This window comes from Chiloscyllium plagiosum, chromosome 20 (assembly GCF_004010195.1).
Source record: "Chiloscyllium plagiosum isolate BGI_BamShark_2017 chromosome 20, ASM401019v2, whole genome shotgun sequence".
Lineage (NCBI taxonomy): Eukaryota > Metazoa > Chordata > Chondrichthyes > Orectolobiformes > Hemiscylliidae > Chiloscyllium > Chiloscyllium plagiosum.
The window spans coordinates 39,079,934-39,098,183 of record NC_057729.1 but is presented as its reverse complement, the minus strand read 5'-3'; the positions used below and the strand labels follow the sequence as shown (position 1 = coordinate 39,098,183).

At 43.2% G+C, this 18,250-nt stretch overlaps 1 protein-coding gene across 7 annotated transcripts in view; it reads right to left on the bottom strand.

The window, feature by feature from the left end:
- The window catches only part of LOC122560188 (band 4.1-like protein 3), a 277,917-nt gene that overhangs the window by 185,728 nt on the left and 73,939 nt on the right, over positions 1 to 18,250 (bottom strand). Inside the window, exon 1 of one of the 7 annotated variants that reach the window (XM_043710575.1) lies at positions 5,848 to 6,206. The exons of the other annotated variants lie outside the window; for them this stretch is intronic. The gene's annotated coding sequence lies outside the window, so the exon portion shown is untranslated. Of the gene's footprint in view, positions 1 to 5,847; positions 6,207 to 18,250 lie in introns of those variants that run through there. 7 annotated transcript variants of the gene reach the window in all.

Below are 18,250 nucleotides of genomic sequence, written 5' to 3'. Positions count from 1 at the left end.
TCTCCTTCCTATTGGAAAGATGTTGTGAAACTTGAAAGGGTTCAGAAAAGATTTACAAGGATGTTGCCAGGGTTGGAGGATTTGAGCTATAGGGAGAGGCTGGGGCTGTTTTCCCTGAAGGATCAGAGGCTGAAGGGGTGACCTTTATAGAGGTTTACAAAATTATGAGGGGCGTGGATAGGATAGGATAAATAGACGGTCGTTTCCCTGGGGTCGGGGAGTCCAGAACTAGAGGGCATAGGGTGTGTGTGTGTGTGTGTGTGTGTGGAAGAGGAGATATAAAAGACCTACGGGGCAACTTTTTCACAAAAGGGTGGTATGTGTATGGAATGAGCTGCCAAAGGAAGTGGGAGGCTGGTACAATTGCAACGTTTAATTTGGATGGGTGTATGGATAGGAAGGGTTTGGAGGGATATGGGCCGGGTGCTAGCAGGTGGAACTAGAATGGGTTGGGATATCTGGTCAGCATAGATGGGTTGGACTGAAGGGTCTGTTTCCATGCTGTACATCTGACTAATAATAGGCAACAATAATTCACTTCAGAGAATTATAGGTCAATTGAGAAATTTTGGCTTTGTATTAATGCAAACTGAAATATTAAGTCCCATATAAAGTCAATGCATTAGTCAGTATTGAAAACATATCCTAGCGAGTGTTGAAAAGCTTCTTCAGTTTTTGGAACCTATCCAAACGAATTCCATTATCCTCACTATGAAGAATTTAAAGAGTGTTGAATGTTATTGGTTAGATAAATCTTTTGATTCATCTAACTTCAATAGCTGGTTTAACTGACCGATATTTGCATGTTCAATAAGGCAGCCAAAATTGTTCAAAGATGTGCAAGGATATTGTTGTAAATCTATAACTTCAGCCAGAGGAGTTTCCATCTTTCTCATCTCCACCTTTTCCATGGTCAGACGGAAAGTCCAGTGTAGCGATTGTAAAAAGGTCAGCTATGTGGATGTCATACTATGAGTTCCCTGAATGGGGCTGTTAACCTGGTCCAATCAGGGAGCCCTGGCTGTCAGATACAAAGAAGTTTATACCAACACTAAAGCAGGAAAAAGGAAGGGAACACAACACGCAGGAAAGGAAAGCCCACGAAAAAGACAAAATTGTAATCTTTCTGGGTGGCACGGTGGCTCAGTTGTTAGCATTGCTGCCTCACAGCTCCAGGGTCCCAGGTTAGATTCCAGCCTTGGGCAACTGTGGAGTTTGCACATTCTCCTAGTGTCTGCACGGGTTTCCCTCCGGGTGCTCCGGTTTCCTCCCACAGTCCAAAGATGTGCAGGTCAGGTGAACTGGCCATGCTAAATTGCCCATAGTGTTAGGTGCAATAGAGGGGAATGGGTCTGGGTGGGTTATTGTTTGGAGGATTGGTGTGGACTGGTTGGGCCAAAGGGCCTGTTTCCACACTGTAGGGGAATCTAATCTCAGTCAAGTCAGTCAAGTCAGTCCTTGCAGATACTGACACTTAAGTGGTGGTGATAGACCCGACCCTACAACCAGAAAACCATGTCACATTCACATCAAAAAGGCTTCAGAAAATCAGGACAATCAAACAAGACAAGATGTCAAAAATGAAACCAGATGGATCCATAACAGCCTGCTTCTACGGAAGACCTAAAGTACACAAACCAGGGCCACCCCTCAGACCCATCGTCTCACCTGAAATGTTGACATACAGACTAGCCAAGGAACTCCACCGAAAACTAAAATACCCACCGGAATACTCCTGCCACTCCACCCAAGAGTCCGTGAACACCAATGACACCAAAAGAGAAAAGGACGAAATAATGGTGTCCTTTGACGTAACAGCCCTGTTCACATCAATTAACTATCAATCTGGCCAAAGAAGCACTGACTGCACTTCTAGAAGAACCAAGGACACAAACACCAGACAGCACCAACTTCATCAGGAAAGACAACATCCTCAAGCTAGTGGAGCTGTGCCTCACCACCCACTTCACATTCCATAACAAGACCTAAAAAACAAATTAATGGAACACTCATGGGATCACCAATATTCATAATGCAGAAACTGGAACAAGCAGTCCTCCCAACTAACAAACCCAAACTTTGGGTCCACTACATGGATGATACCTTTGTCAACACAAAATGGAACAAATAAGAAACTTACAACACCATCAACAATATCCTAACTGGCGTAACATTCACAAAAAAAAAGAGGAGAATGACAACAGACTCCCATTCGTAGATGTCACAGTAGAACGAACAGTTAATGGAGAACTTCAAACCAGCATCTACAGAAAAAACAACACACCAAATACTCAACTGCAGAAGCAATCATCCCAGCACCCACAAACTGAGCATCAGGACATTTCAACATGTCACAATTCACTGCAGCATCCAGGAATTACAAACAGCAGAGGAAAGATACCTATGCAGCGTACTCAGGAAGAACAGGTATCCAATAAACAGTCTAAATTTCTCAACAAACTCAAACAAGCAGACAACGCACCCAGAAACTCTAGCCCACATTTCCTTACATAAAAGGCATCCCTGAAATGGATTCCAGACCACTGAGACCCCTTGGCATCATAGTAGCCCATAGACCTACCAACGCACTTAAAACAATATGTAACAAACCTAAAGGATCCAATACAAACAACCAGCAAAACGAATACCATTTACAAATTACCATGCAAGGTCTGTAACAAATACTACATCAGACAAACAGGCAGAAAACTAGACACTATGATACATGAACACCAACTAGCTATCTACCACTGCCTGAGAAAAAGAAATGACATCACCAACCCAAACATGGATAGAAAGGAGGAATCAGCAGCAGTGCTTCGCCTGGAGGCCCACTGAAGATGTCACCTAGTAAGGGTGACGAAACGTCTGGAAATGAACTTTCCAGCTCAGCGAGCAAGCCTACATCCAGAGCCACCAACTGGACAACCCACCATCAAGAGTACCCTTACAGACGGACAAAGGAAGACACCACTTTGACTGGGAAAACACTTCTATCCTAGGACAAAAAACTAAACAGACATGCACGAGAATTCCGAGACACCTGGCATTCTAACCAGAACTCCATCAATAAACACTGATTTGGAACCCATCTACCATCCTCTGAAAAAGAACCAGAAACGACATCACTGAAGAAACCAAGACACATTTAGAAAGCACAACATAACACCAGTGCTTCACTGGAGACTCACTGATTATGTTACCTAGTATGGTGGCGAAATGCCTGAAAACAAACCTTCCAGCTCAGCGAGCAAACTTACAACCAGAACCCCTACCTAAGCTACAAATCTTCTCAAATTGCATAACCAGGAAGGTAAAGGATTCTGTTCACTCGAGGAGCCAGTTCTGAGCTAGCTGGGTCCATGTAACATACTGTGCATATGTTTAAAAAAAGCATTTTGAATGCTATGTCCTAGCCTCCACCCCCACAGGAGGCCTTGTGGTCACATCTGCCATTACACACAACCCATTGTTAGCCACTAACAGTTTCTATTAACAGTTATTCACCCTCCGAGCTAGATCATTATCCACTCCTTTGCCTGTCCAAATATTCTTCACTTTCTTTGGGTTCTATCCCCACCTCAACCTATTGTTTACCCCTTACTCCATCCCCTGACCCCCAACTTCTAAATTAAAGCAATTACATTTGCCTCACTACCATCAGTTGTGAGGAAGAGTCACTGGACCAGAACATTAAATCTGATCTCTCTTCACAGATACTGCTAGACCTGCTGAGTTTTTCCAGCAATTTCTATTTTTGTGTCCATAAATAAAGGGTGACTTAGCAACAGGAGACCACCCTTCATGGAGTTATTTCAGTGGCAAAGAGAGTGGGATTTGGCATGTAAAAACAGCATTTTAGATTCGAGTGGTGCTGGAAAAGCACAGAACAGGCAGCATCCGAGGAGCAGGAAAAAATCGACTTTTCGGGCAAAAGCCCTTCATCCTACTTTCCAGGACTGAGACAGGAGGGATGTTGTGGACTTAAGTGAAATAGAGTAGGAGGTCTTGATTGGAGCTGTTAACCCAGTCCAATCTGGGAACCCTGGCTAACAGATATAAAACAGGAGTACGCAGTTAGGCAGTAGTGTGGGGGAAAAAAAAACAAACAGGAGTATTAGGTTTCTGTTCACTCCAATAGCTGAGTCCACATCATGCATTATGCACATCTAAATAAAGAGTAGCTTGGTGACAGGATACCAGCTTTCATGGAGTTTTTCACAAATCAGGAGAGAACCCATCTCTTAAGTGAACATTACCTGCTCTTAATCGTTCTAGAACAGCTCTGATTGACTCAAAGGGACCAGCTTTTCTAACACTGATACAATTTAACTAAATAAACAAAACTTGCAATGAATTTTGTTTATTTAGAGCTTTCTGTGCAAATATACAACAATAAATCCACACAAAGTTTGAGAGAAACCACAGAAAATCCCCACCCAACCTCCAAGACATTGATAGCCAGAGCTCCAGTGTTACATTATATTAACTTAGTGGTTATTCTATTGGACAGGAAATAGCAGATCTTGTTAATTCCTGTTCCAGCAATCGTGTTAGCTGCAGCTACATAACCAACACAAAGAACAAAGTATAGCAGCTAATGCCATGAATAACCAATTTGGGATCTTGCTCTAACTTGCAGATTAAAAAGAAACATTTAGTAAACAATATAGCTTTACAGTTGAAGTATCAGTCAAGAAATTACACACTTAATTCTCAACCAGAAGATGAGAAACAGGCATTAGCCCTGGAGAAACAGGCATTGCCATTTTTGATCAGCTGTTGAGTAATACAATGCTACATAGAATTTAAGGGAAGAGGTTGTATTCTGTAGAACCATACTGAACCTTGGCATTTCACAAAACATCGCCAAAAGAGTGAAATGAGTTAAATTGGGCAATGTGGCATTTAGAGATTCAGTAGAGTGCACAAAAAGAAACTATTTCCACTCGTGGAGAAGTCAAAAGCAACACAATCATAGAATTAGACCTAGCTACTTGGGAGTGAAAACATGAAGCATGTTTTCACAAAACAGAAGTAGTACTTGTGGAAACCCGGTGAAGGGCTCCTGCCCGAAACGACGATTTTCCTGCTTCAGATGCTGCCTGACCTGCTGCGATTTTCCAGCACCACTCTAATCTTGACTCTTATCTCCAGCTGCATCTTAAACCAGGCAACCAGCTTACTGATCTCCAGCATCTGCAGTCCTCACTTTCGCCTTCAGAGGCTAAATGGCCTACTCCTGTCTCTGAATCATTGAGTCACAGATGTACAGCAAGGAAACAGGCTGTCGGTCCAGCACGCCCATGCTGACCATGTTGTAAGTCAGAAACAAAAACAAATTGCTTGAAGTGTTCAGTAGGTCTGGCAGCATCTGTGAACAGGAATCAGTTAAATGTTTCAGGCTGAATGACCTTTCCAGTTATTAGATTTTAATTTGGATAACAGTCAGACCAAAATATTCAAAATGCAGGAAACCAGCATTCTTGATTAATCTGGATTTTAGTTCTGATTTGGCTAAACAGTTAGACTCCATAAATTAATGATAAATTAAACGTTGTGCAAGAATGAAAGATAACATTGGTCCTCTGGGACTATGACAGAGCTGCTCTCATTTCAGCGATGACTGGTGGTGGTTTAACCAGAGGGTCTCTCACTGCAGGTAAGGGGAGAGGTTGAGAAGGTGGTACCTCATGGTAACCTCAGCTGGTATGGGAATTGAACCCACGCTGTTGGTGCCACTGCATCTCAAACCAGGCATCCAGCTAACTGGCTCGACCAGTAATTAATGCTGATGCCAATTTATAATTGCATTTGAGAGGTAACAGATCAGTCTGTTTTACTGACCTCTTTCCATCCTTCAGATTCTTTTCGCTGTCCATCTGAATTCTGCTTACTTTTAGTTAGTTAAAATCAAAAGGAACTTTTTGGCACATCTCTGCACAACCAGCTGCTCCGAGAGGTTCATTCTTCCTGGATTCCGTCTAACTCTGAAGGTGCCCTGCTAAGAAACAAGGGTCTTCCTCCATTAATTACTTTCTGTAGTACAAGCGAAATTATCGAGGAACATCTTTTCAATTTTGCATTTCTATTTTCAAAGACAAGCCCTGGAGAGCAGCTGTGCACTTTTAAATGTTGACAGCAAAGCAATACACAGGAGCAGGAAATCCCTCTACTAAAACAGAAATGCTGAAAACATGCAGTGAAGGCACCTTTAGATGAGTGTTTCACCAACACAAAAGACTCTTATCACACTGGTGAGAGCAACTGAAATCACCTGCTGAAGGAAAAGATTAAAATTACAGTCCCAGAACGGGATTAGAATTTAGGCCATAAATAGATTTCCAGTCTGAAAATCCTTAATAGTAGAAGACTATCTCCACCAAACAGTCTGGGTTAAGTAGATTTAAACTTGCTTTACATTATGTAGATAGGCTTGGAAACATTTAGCCTGCCCAAACACAGCTGGAACACATGTGCCTCGTCACCTTTCATCATGGGCAGAGCACTGGGGTGGGGGAGGAGGAGGAGATGTGCGTTTCACACACACACGCTGGCTTCCTCTTCACTAGCCTAGCAGATGTTCGCTGACTGAAAAAGGTCCATCAACTTTGCAGCAGGAACAAAAGTAATGTAGATCTGTCAATTTATCTCCAATTCTGGTAAAAGTTTAATTGTCAATGTTTCACTTTGAAACATTGTAAGCAAGCTTCAGAAACACCATTCTAATCTGCCACATTTCTGATACCAACTCATTAAATGACAGTATTTGGAGAACTGTTTCTGTAACTCAAGCCAAGTTGCCTGCCATCTGTGTTGAGAACTTGAAATATGCCTTTAACTGTACAGCATCCAGCTGGAAGCAATTTCTCGGACCTAAAATAAAACAATGAATTGCAGAGGCTGAAGATTTGAAACAAAAAACCTGGAGAAACTCTGCAGGTTTGATAACATCTATGGAGAGAAAACAGTTAATGCTTCAAGTCTAGCGAAAAAGTGGTATTCATGCTGATGATCAGGTGCGCTGAGTACCACTGTTCCCTAGCTACAATCAGTTCTGAAGGGTCATCAGAGCTGAAACATTAACATTGCTTTTTCTGCACAAACCTGCAGAGTTTTTCCAGCTATTGGTTTAATTTCTTACTCCTGCTCTACAGTTCAATTCCCACCTAACCTCAAATGACCTTTCACCCACTTGGAGCTTGCCAAACAACTATCCACTTCTGGATTACAAATATTCAAATACTTTGCCACCTTTTCAGGAATGAAGTTCCAAAGGCGCACAGAAGACGAAACTATCACCTCAGCTCAGTTTCAAATGGCCGACACCTTGTTTTTAAAGCAGTGACTGCAAGCTCTAGATTTTCCCATGGGAGGTAACATCCTCTCTACATCTACTCTGCCAAGACTCTACAAGATCTTACACACGTTAGCAGATTTCTCACTCAACTTCAATGGACTTAAGCTTAGCTGTCCAGCCACTCAAACATAACCTGCCCATTCCAGGCATTAATTTGGTAAACACTGAACTGCTTCCAATGAGTTCACATCCTTCTTGAATATTTGGCAATTCTTACATGCAATGACCGTACAAAGTTTTGTCCAATAATGTTTAATGAAAACACAAGTAAATACCAAGAGCTAGTAATACAGACTGTACTGGCATTAAAATTATACAAAGAGGAATCTTTTGATAAATGATTAGATTACTTACAGTATGGAAACAGGCCCTTCAGCCCAACAAGTCCACACCTACCCTCCAAAGAGCAACCCTACATTTACCCCTTCACCTAACACTATGGGCAATTTAACATGGCCAATTCAACTAACCTGGGAGGAAACCAGACTATGGGAGGAAACCGGAGCACCCGGAGGAAACCCATGCAGACACAGGGAGAGAATGTGCAAACTCCACACAGACAGTTGCCAGAGGCAGGAATTGAACCCGGGTCCCTGGCGCTGTGCGGCAGCAGTGCTAACCACGGTGCTGCCCATGATGGTAAGTGATCAGTAAAATCAGATGATCAGAAATCGAATATGAAAGTTGCCAGTCACCGGTTTTATCAGATCGTATGTTACAGATAAACCAGTACCTCCCATTTTCCTTTAGTTCCAAACTTCCAGCACCTAAGAGAGTCATAAAACCATTTCCAAATGCAAGCGAAGAAAATGCTGCAGTCTCAATTCTCAAGCTCATACTAGGACAGCATCGCTAGAAAATGGAGCAGTACAGCAAAGGAACAAGCTACCATGTCTGTGCCTACCATGATGTCACAAATTGTGCTTCATAATTTTGGGCCATCCATTCCATCAAGGCAATGTTAGCTCACTCATTATGTAATCCAAAATATAGAACACTATTTTTAAAATTTATCCTGTTCATAATTCAATTGGTCCATTATCCAAACTGGCACCACCTAGCAAGGAACTAATTTGCACTATGACTTAGTAGCTCTGAGAAATGATCCACTGGCATTAACAGAGTTATGGGGAAAAGGCAGGAGAAGAACACAGATTTTTTTCTGACATTTAAGAACCATTGCAATCTGCAGTACCTTAGACTGTGTCAGCATGTGCTGTTCCGAAAGTTGCTTGCTGCTCATCTCCAAGTAAGGATTTTCAATCCTTATGAACAATCCCATTCCTTCACAATGTCTGTTTGTAATAGCTTGTTAAATACAGCTCTCCAAGATCTGTCTTCATATGTTCATTCCAGAGTGAAGTTTTCTCTCATGTCAGAGTCAAGATTAGTTACACGATCATGACTTGCATTATACCACACTTACCTTGGTGTAGGTGCCCGCCTTTTACTTTTCCATACCATTTAATATGTAACAACTTAATCTTCCCTTTTCATACACATTTCTCTCTGTAAACCTGGACTTTTCCCTCAGCTCATTACTGATCCAGAATATGGAGGGCTGTGCCTTCCACCTAGAGCCCTGCCCCCTCCTAAAGCTCTACGCTTACTGCCTCTTAACCTGCCTCCTCCCCCTTCCCTAGAGCACCAACCCTGCCAACTAGGCCTGTGCTCCTTCTCCCTAGAACCCAGAGCTTTCCACCTAGAATCCCCCCTACCTGCCTGGAGACTGGATCTCTCGCCTAGAGCACCACCCATTTCACCTAGCACCCATGCCTTCCACATATCACCCATCACCCTCAACAGCCACACGTCTAGCAACATTTTGGGTTTGGGGTGTATTTGTAAGAGTTCCCATCTCTAGGGACAGGGTACTCAAAAACGGAAGGAAGGGAGCGTCTGTCCAGGACACACTGTGCCCTACAACATACCCTGCCACTACAGCCTCGAGTTCTCTGCTTGGAGGCCCACCCTAGTCTTGATCACCACCCTTAGAGCCTAGAATTCCTGATGAAGGGCTTATGCCCAAAACGTAGATTATCCCTGACTGGCTGTGCTTTTCTAGCACCAGACTTAACTCATCTGCAGTCCTCACTCTCTCCCTTCTGCCTACAGCCTTGCTTTTCTATAGACTTGCCCTATCTTAAAATTACAACCTCTCTTACAACATGTCAATCCTATGAATTGTTCCTTTTAGTGCACTAAAACTGGATGTGCACAATGACAAACCTATCTGAACTTTCTCAACTTTAGGCAAACATTCAAATATTCAATCTTCCTCTTAATTGCTCAACATTATTCATTTGTACAATCCTATTCTCATGTTCATTTCTTTACATAAAGAATGTAAATGGAAAATGTTGTAGCTCTTCTTGGACTTCTAAATCCCACTACTGCTCCCTATAAATCACACTGACCTAAAGTTGTGCTCTTTAATGCAAGTGCGATCTGACCAATGCATTATAATAGGTCAACAATAGACAGTCGACTGGCTCCAACATTCAAATTAATAAAATTACGGAAGCACTGTTGGTTTTATTCCATTCATAATAGCAGTAAGTCTTCTGTTTCAGCCAATGACTACCAACAGCAGACCAAGGTGACTCAATGGAATCTCAAGCTAGGCCTCTGATTGTGGCCCAGCATAAAGTTGCTAAACAAATATTTAAAGGTCCAGTGGTGTCCAGTTTCCATACCATAACAAAACAATTGGGGAAGATCAAATTTGAAAGACATTTTGGGAAACACCCTGGCATCTAATGCACTAAGTGATGTATTGTGACTTAAAACAAAAACAAACTGGCACGAGAAGAACAGACCACAAAATGATTGAGAGCGCATTTACATCATTTCAGTGCTTGCTCATATCTACTCAACTGCCTGTTTTATTGGTTAATAAGCCATTAGAAACAGTTTAATAGTCTAGAATCCAAGCATTATGCCAACTTATTGCATCAGAGGCCATGGTAACAAGATGTGGAGAGTTGGCTGTTGAAACCACTGGTATCATGTCCCACCAACGAACATGCAGCACAGTCAAGTTAATGTAACAAAGTTAAATGTCAACCTGAAGAGGAGATTTAACAATTAAATAATCGACGTTAATGTTGATGTTGTGTATTGTTTGTACTCAAATCGTCAGAAGATTCTCAAAGAATATACTAAAGTGTGTTAATACAGAATTCACCACCATAAACCACTTCCAACATAGAAAGCCAGAATCAGCCACTCAGCCCTTATAACCTGCCCCACCATTCAATACACTCAGGGATGATCGTCCAATTCAGTAGGAGACAGTGAGGTCAACAGATGCTCAGAACTGCTGTGCTTTTTCAGCAACACAACTCACATCCAACTCAGTACCCTGTTCCTACTTTCTCCCCATAATCTTCAATCCTTTTAGCCCTAAGAACTATAGCCAACTTTTTTCTAAGTACTCAATGCTTTTGTCTCTACCACTTTGTGGCAGAGAATTCCACAGGCACACCACTCCCCGGGTAAAGAAGTTTTCTTCAACACACTTCTAAACAGCCTACCCGGTAAAGAGAGCTTTGGTTCCAAACTCCCTGGTCACCGCAAACATGCTTCCTGCACTTACCCTGTTTAGCCAGGTTAGAATTTTAAGTTTCTAGGAGATACCCCTCATTTCACTAAACTGCAGTGAACAGAGTTTTCAGCGACTCAGTCTGACCAACATCACACCTGTAACCACCATTCTGCTACAGAACTATTATAGGTGGGCCCCAGAAGTCTAAAGCACTTTCGTGCCATTTGCTGAAAGACAAAGTTGTTTACTACTTGGCAGTCAGCCACAAACTTATTTACATCATGAGAAAAATGTAACAATGGTGATTTTACTAAGTGCATCAAAAAGCAGCAAAATTATTAAAAGTTGAATTATCAGTTTAAGACGAAGTGAAGAAATGATTTAGAAAAGATGGAGTGGAAGAGGAGAACTGCATCATTAGTCCACAGCCTGCCTGTAAGCAATTATGTCGAACATTAACATCTGCCCACCGGTCCTTAATCAGCAGTTCTAACCAGCACTATTCCCATCCACTCAGACAACACAGCCCACTGCGGAGGAGGTGGCGGAGGCAGAATAAGGCAGGCTTTGGTAGCTGAAGAGTGACCAGGGTTGAGACAGATACAAGACAAATTTGAATTTGCATTAAATGGGAATGTGTAGATCATGTTCCCAAACTACAGGCTTCACCTGGACTCTAGTAAATCTAAAATTTGTCAGCCAGGGAGAACAAGTTTGTCTTTTCAAAAAAAACCCTTCTCAAAAGGCGTCAACTGAAGTTTATATAGAGACTGTCACTCGTTGATTGAAACTCATTTTGCCGAAAGTACTAGAACATAGCAGCCCACTACAGAGAATGGCAACCTGTTTTTATTTTTACACACAGCATTCTTACACTTAAATAAGCCTTGCGCTATTTTAGTCTGCGATGAGCCTTCTGTTGGTAATAAAGATGCTTACTCTAACAGTTGGCTGTGTCTCCAGCAAGCACAATTATGCTATTTCTTTAGTAACATTCAAATACCACAGTAGCAATATTACAAAGCACTAAGTGTCATCATTTGTAGTTTGAAGCACTCCCTCCAGACACAATCCAAGTTTAGAAGGATTCAATCTCTAATTTTGTTTCTAGGCACCTATCTCAGATGCACGAGATAGTTTCACATGGCCATTATTAACATTTGACTGAAATCCTAACCATATTATTGGATTGTCTTTAAGGATCTAGCTGCTATTTAAAAATAATGAGTAGCATACTTGTACATATACTCAAACTCAATATTAACCCTCACTTACTGATTGAAGAGTAAATAAAATCAAAAAAAGCCCCATTCTGCCTTGTTTCTATGGAATTATGTATTGTATGGATGGAGGAACAGAATGTTTCACAATATTTATTAAATCAGGCTCCAACAACATGATTGAGATCCTGGTTTAATTTTTAGAGTTGCCATATGGGTGTTCCAGTGGTTTGCTGGTTAGTTCCCCAGCTTCTGCCACTGAATTGGATCAGGAACCCCACCTCCAGGGACACTGTCAAACACTAACTACTTTCTGACAGTATCCCCCACCCCATCTACCCTAGTGGGGGTTCAGGATTCAGAAACAGTCCTAGATCCTGCTTCCCTGCCCAGCAGTGAAAATTTAGCCTACAGAGTTAAGTCACAGATCCATTTTGATCTTGAATAATGGCAAAATTGGCTCAAGGGGTTACTTTGTCTGCTTTCTTATCTTAAGCTACTCTTTCTCATTTGGCAGGAATGTCCCAAATGCAGCCAGTTTATTTCTATCCAAGTAAGCCACATTGGTCAGTTGCCTGAACAGGATCAGTAGAACTTTGCAACAGTACATGTGTTGCTAGCTGTGTTGGATTTTCCAGCTAAGGAGATTACCCACAACATCAAGGCCATGGTGTTATCTGTACAAGTCTAATATTATCGCACTACAAATGAAGTTTAAACAGTGTGGGGCCATTCTCTTCTCACTACCACAAGTTTGAAAACCAGCAGAAAGCTGGTCGATGTCTTACACTGGGCTCTTGTGTTGGAGTCACATCTTGCAAAGACAGACAAGGATCAAAAGGAGCAGGGTGAAGCTACAATTTAAAGTTACTGAACACTAAATTGGTCAGTTGAAAACTAAATTAAGCTGTCAACTATAGGTTGTTCTTCCCCAGAGAAGCATGGCCCTCTGAGTCAAATAATAAATTTAAAAACACACAAAAGAAATGGTTCAGAGGTAGGAGTTTTAGCCTCAGGCTATGCACGGGAATAGACTGCGTGAACATTTGAACTTCCATGCCAGGATGCTTTTTCTAGTCCCAGGACCAATAAATAGAAGATGGTTTGGGCACAGCAGGGTTCCATACCTCAGCAATGAATAATTGAGGGGGGCTAGCAGGAACTGAATTAGCATTATGTCAGACAGGCTACGAGTCCCTAGTTTCAGCAGCAACAGCAGGGTCAGGACTGGGTGACTTGGGTCAGAAACCAAAATTGCACAACATTGCTGCACACATGAGGGATTATGTCATTACACACATGTGAAGTCGTCCTATCTTGAGAAACAACAGCAGCAGGGTTGGGGCACGCAAGATTTAGATTAGATTTTTTTTTAGATTAGATTACTTTACAGTGTGGAAACAGGCCCTTCGGCCCAACAAGTCCACACCGCCCCGCCGAAGCGCAAACCACCCATACCCCTACCCCTACCTTTACCCCTTACCTAACACTATGGGCAATTTAGCATGGCCAATTCACCTGACCTGCACATCTTTGGACTGTGGGAGGAAACCGGAGCACCCGGAGGAAACCCACGCAGACACGGGGAGAACGTGCAAACTCCACACAGTCAGTCGCCTGAGGCGGGAATTGAACCCGGATCTCTGGCGCTGCGAGGCAGCAGTGCTAACCACTGTGCCACCGTGCCGCCCACTAAGGTGCCCAGATAAAATCAAAACAATATCAAAACTATTATTGTTTGTGCACTGATGCATTAAGGCTGCTGCAGGCAGAGAAAGGATACAACACAGGCCCTGATTGCCAGCTCTTTACAAAACGTAAGTGAGCCACAGGTCAAAACATTGGATGCAAAGCCATCCTGTTTGAGACAGTGACCAGACCAGCTAAAAACATGAATGGCCAACAAAACTGGATATCAGGCAACACTGAATGTGAAGTAACTCCTACTAATTTATTTTGTAAAAGATATGTCAGTAAGAGCATGCCTTGGACTTTCTTTTTTCATCCAGTAGCTTCAAAAGCCTGCCCACCACCTTTAATTAGGAGAAAGTAAGGACTGCAAATGCTGGAGGTGCGTGCGTGCGCGCATGCACGCACGAGGGGACTAATGTAAATAAGGCCTTCATGTCCTCCTCCAACTCAGCCAAGGACATTCAAGTCCTGGGCCACCTCCACCACCAGGTCCTAGCCACTCAATGCCTGGAGGAAGAAGAACACCTCACTTCTGCCTTAGGACCCACCATCCAATGTGAATTTCACCTGTTTCCTCATCTCCTCTGACCCCACCTTATCCACGAACCAACCCTCCAACTCAGCACCACCCTCTTGAACTGTCCTACCTGTCCATCTTCCTATAACCTTCTCAGCTACCTTCCTCCCCCTCCCCCAAGCCTCAACTCTGTCCCATTTCTCTCTCAGCCCCCTTGGGCACCCCCCCCATTCCTGATGAAGAGCTCATGCTCAAAACATCAACTCTCCTGCTCCTGACTGGCTGTGCTTTTTCAGCACCACACTTTCTGACACCATCTTTAATTGGTTGACAAAGCAATCACCCAATCAATAAACATGCAAATCTGGGGGGAAAAAAAAAGAATCACTCCTAAATAACTGTCCCCCACATTCTGCTCTCAGGTGAAAAGTTGGGCAATGACTGTTTTCAAAGTTGAAGCAGGTAGAGTTGTACTTGAGCTGAAAATGTGTCACTGGAAAAGCGCAGGTCAGGCAGCATCCAAGGAGCAGGAGAATCGATGTTTCGGGCATGAGCCCTTCTTCAGGAATGAGGAAAGTTTGCCAAGCGGGCCAAGATAAAAAGGTAGGGAGGAGGGACGTTGGAAATGCGATAGGTGGAAGGAGGCTAAGGTGAGGGTGATAGGCTGGAGTGGGGGTGGGGGCGGAGAGGTCAGGAAGGAGGTGCTGAGTTCAAGGGTTGGGACGGAGACAAGGTGGGGGGGAAATGCGTAAACTGGAGAAATCTGAGTTTATCCCTTGTGGTTGGAGGGTTCCTAGGCAGTTCCTTCTGCCTAGGAACCCTCCAACCACAAGGGATGAACTCAAATTTCTCCAGCACCTTAGCCTCCTTCCACCTATCGCATTTCGAACGCCCCTCCCCCAAGTCCCTCCTCCCTACCTTTTATCTTAGCCTGCTTGGCACACTCCTCATTCCTGAAGGGCCCATGCCCGAAACGATTCTCCTGCTCCTTGGATGCTGCCCGACCTGCTGCGCTTTTCCAGCGGCACATTTTCAGCTCTGATCTCCAGCATCTACAGCCCTCACCTTCTCAGAAGAGTTGTACTTGAACCCGGCACCTTACAGTTTCTTTTGGGAGTGAGTTCTGGACAGGAAGACCCAATGTCAAAATTCCTGCTCCAGCACAGACTGAGGCCCTTAAGTGGCCAATAAACTGATCAAGAGACTGGACCCTGGGAAGGAGAGACCTGGCCACAGCCTCGTTTACAAGCCCCTACTACCTCATGTCCCACGCTTCAAAGACTCCTGCAGCCACTCATTACTTACCTGTAGCCTGGTTCCTCCACGATTCCAGGATTCTGAGGGGGTGGCACATGGAGACAGTGTCCTACCTGCAGAAGCCATGCCTCCGCAGCTGGGCTGTTGAATACATCAAGTGTCAGCCTCCAATTGACTGGAATCCCTTCCGAGGCAGGACTTGCTGTGCTTCTCTCCCCCCCCCACCCCACCAGCGTACTGAACCAAGGGAAGACCAACTAGTTACCACTGCCCAGATTGATTTGGTTGGCCTTCTTGAGAAGAGACCCCATCGGTGACATATTGGCTCTCCACATACCACAGCAGATCTCTCCTATTGTTGGTACTCTAAGCTATGACCAGGCACTCAGGGCCAGAGGGCAAGTCACCATTCACAGGTAATCAGAGGGAAGTTGCTACCCCTCTCTATAACCAGTAAGATCTGAATCAATGGATCTGCTACACCAATCACAAGTTGGTGTTCTCTCGTACATGCTGCTGATTGGCTGCAAACGCAAGAAGGCAGCAGTCTGTGACTGGAGGAATGGTGAGAAAGTTTGTCAAGGTCAGAACATTATCTAGCAAGAGGGAGCTGCAGTATCAAGAGGCCCGAGCAAGTGAAACCAGAGGAACCCAGGAAGGAGGAAGCAGCCAGATGAAACAGGACCAGTGCAGTCAGACTCAAAATAGCCAACAGGTGAGGGAAGAGAGAATTGGGAAGAAGGTAGCAAAGCTGGTGAGACTGAACTAGGGGCTGGGGGTGAAGTGACTCAGCAAGCAGGACAGTGAAGAGCTGCAAATGTGGGGTGGTGAAGTGATTAGCAGCAAGTGACAATACTAAGTGAAAGCAAGCAGGAGTGGGGAAAAAAGTGTGGCGTTTAGGCTGATGGTTGTGTGTTTAATTGATGTGTGCACTAAAACATGAATTCCACACAAGGAAAACATCCAGTACCAAGTGACAAAATTGCTACATCTAGGGTGGACTAAAATAAAGCATTTGCCATGAGCGTATTTTCTCATTCCAATTTAAATATTGCAGCTTTGAATTTTATGGAGCAGCAATAATAGAAACAGTATATTGTTGAATTCTTCTAATTCTGCTACTTTAAGAGTCTAAATGCCCCATTTTTCAGCACTAATACAGAAGTTATTACCATAACACTTCATAACCTAATAAAGGAAATAAGAAAAGTATAAAAAAGAACCTCTGACAACCAAAAAGTAAAAAAAAAGTATATCTTGAAACAACTGCAAGAGGCACCTTAAAAATAAAAATAACTTCGGCCCCGGTTTCTGACAACCACCAGACAAGTTTGAGGACCTAAAACCAAACTGATTGAAATCAGATTCAAAGTATTGAGATTTTAACCCAAGTAAACTGAGGCAAAGAAATTATTAAAGTGGTCAGTCTACAAGAGGTAGCAATAAGGTCAGTATTACTGAACTGAATACCCCTGTAAATCACATTTCTCCAGACACTGTCTGCTTGTTAGCTAGAATATGTTTACTCATTTCAAGATCAGTTCTGCTCTCTCTCCTATAGGAAGGATGTTGTGAAACTTGAAAGGGTTCAAAAAAAAAATTTATTAAGGATATTGCCAGGGTGGGAGGGCTTGAGCTAGAGGGAGAGGTTGAACAGGCTGGGGCTGTTTTCCCTGGAGCAGAGACTGAGGGGTGACCTTAGGAGGTTTATAAAATTAGCAGGGGCATGGATAGGATAAATAGACAGTCTTTTCCCTGGGGTCAGGGGAGTCCAGAACTAGAGTGCATAGATTTAGGGTGAGGGGGAAAAAAAAAGTTAAAAAAGGGACATAAGGGGCAACTTTTTCCATGCAGAAGGTGGTGCGTGCATGGAATGAGCTCCCAGGGTGGTGGAGCTGGTATAATTACAGCATTTAAAAGGCATCTGGATGGGTAGATGAATAGGAAGGGTTTAGATGGATATGGCCAAGTGCTGGCAAATGGAATTAGGCTGGGATATCTGGTCAGCATGAACAAGTTGGACCGAAGGGTCGGTTTCCACACTGTACATCTAAGATGCCATTTTCAAATTATCCAAGCGATAGGAACAAAATATGCAGAGAAGATTTCTGTCCTTCCTTTTAAGAATTAGGCAGCAGTTAACCATTGTTCAATATTACAAAAAATGATTAGACATCTAAATAATGGTTCTATTAAATAATTTTGAAGTTTCTCGAGATGGTATTCTGTTTAAGTGTGAAATAAAACACTTTTTAATTAATTACAATTAACAAAGCACTAATGCCAATCTTTTACACCTGGAGCAAAACAAATTCGAAAGAAAAGACCCAGCACCAAGAGATTAAATTGCAAATTTAGGGTGGATTAAAGGGAAGCCTGGAGCCTGCATATTTAGAGTCAGATGTACAGCATGGAAACAGACCCTTTGGTCCAACCCGTCCATGCCAACCAGATATCCCAACCCAATCTAGTCTCACCTACCAGCACCCGGCCCATATCCCTCCAAACCCTTCCTATTTATGTACCCATCCAAATGCCTCTTAAATGTTGCAATTGTACCAGCCTCCACACATCCTCTGGCAGCTCATTCCATACACGTACCATCGTCTGCATGAAAACGTTGCCCTGTAGGTCTCTTTTATATCGTTCCCCTCTCA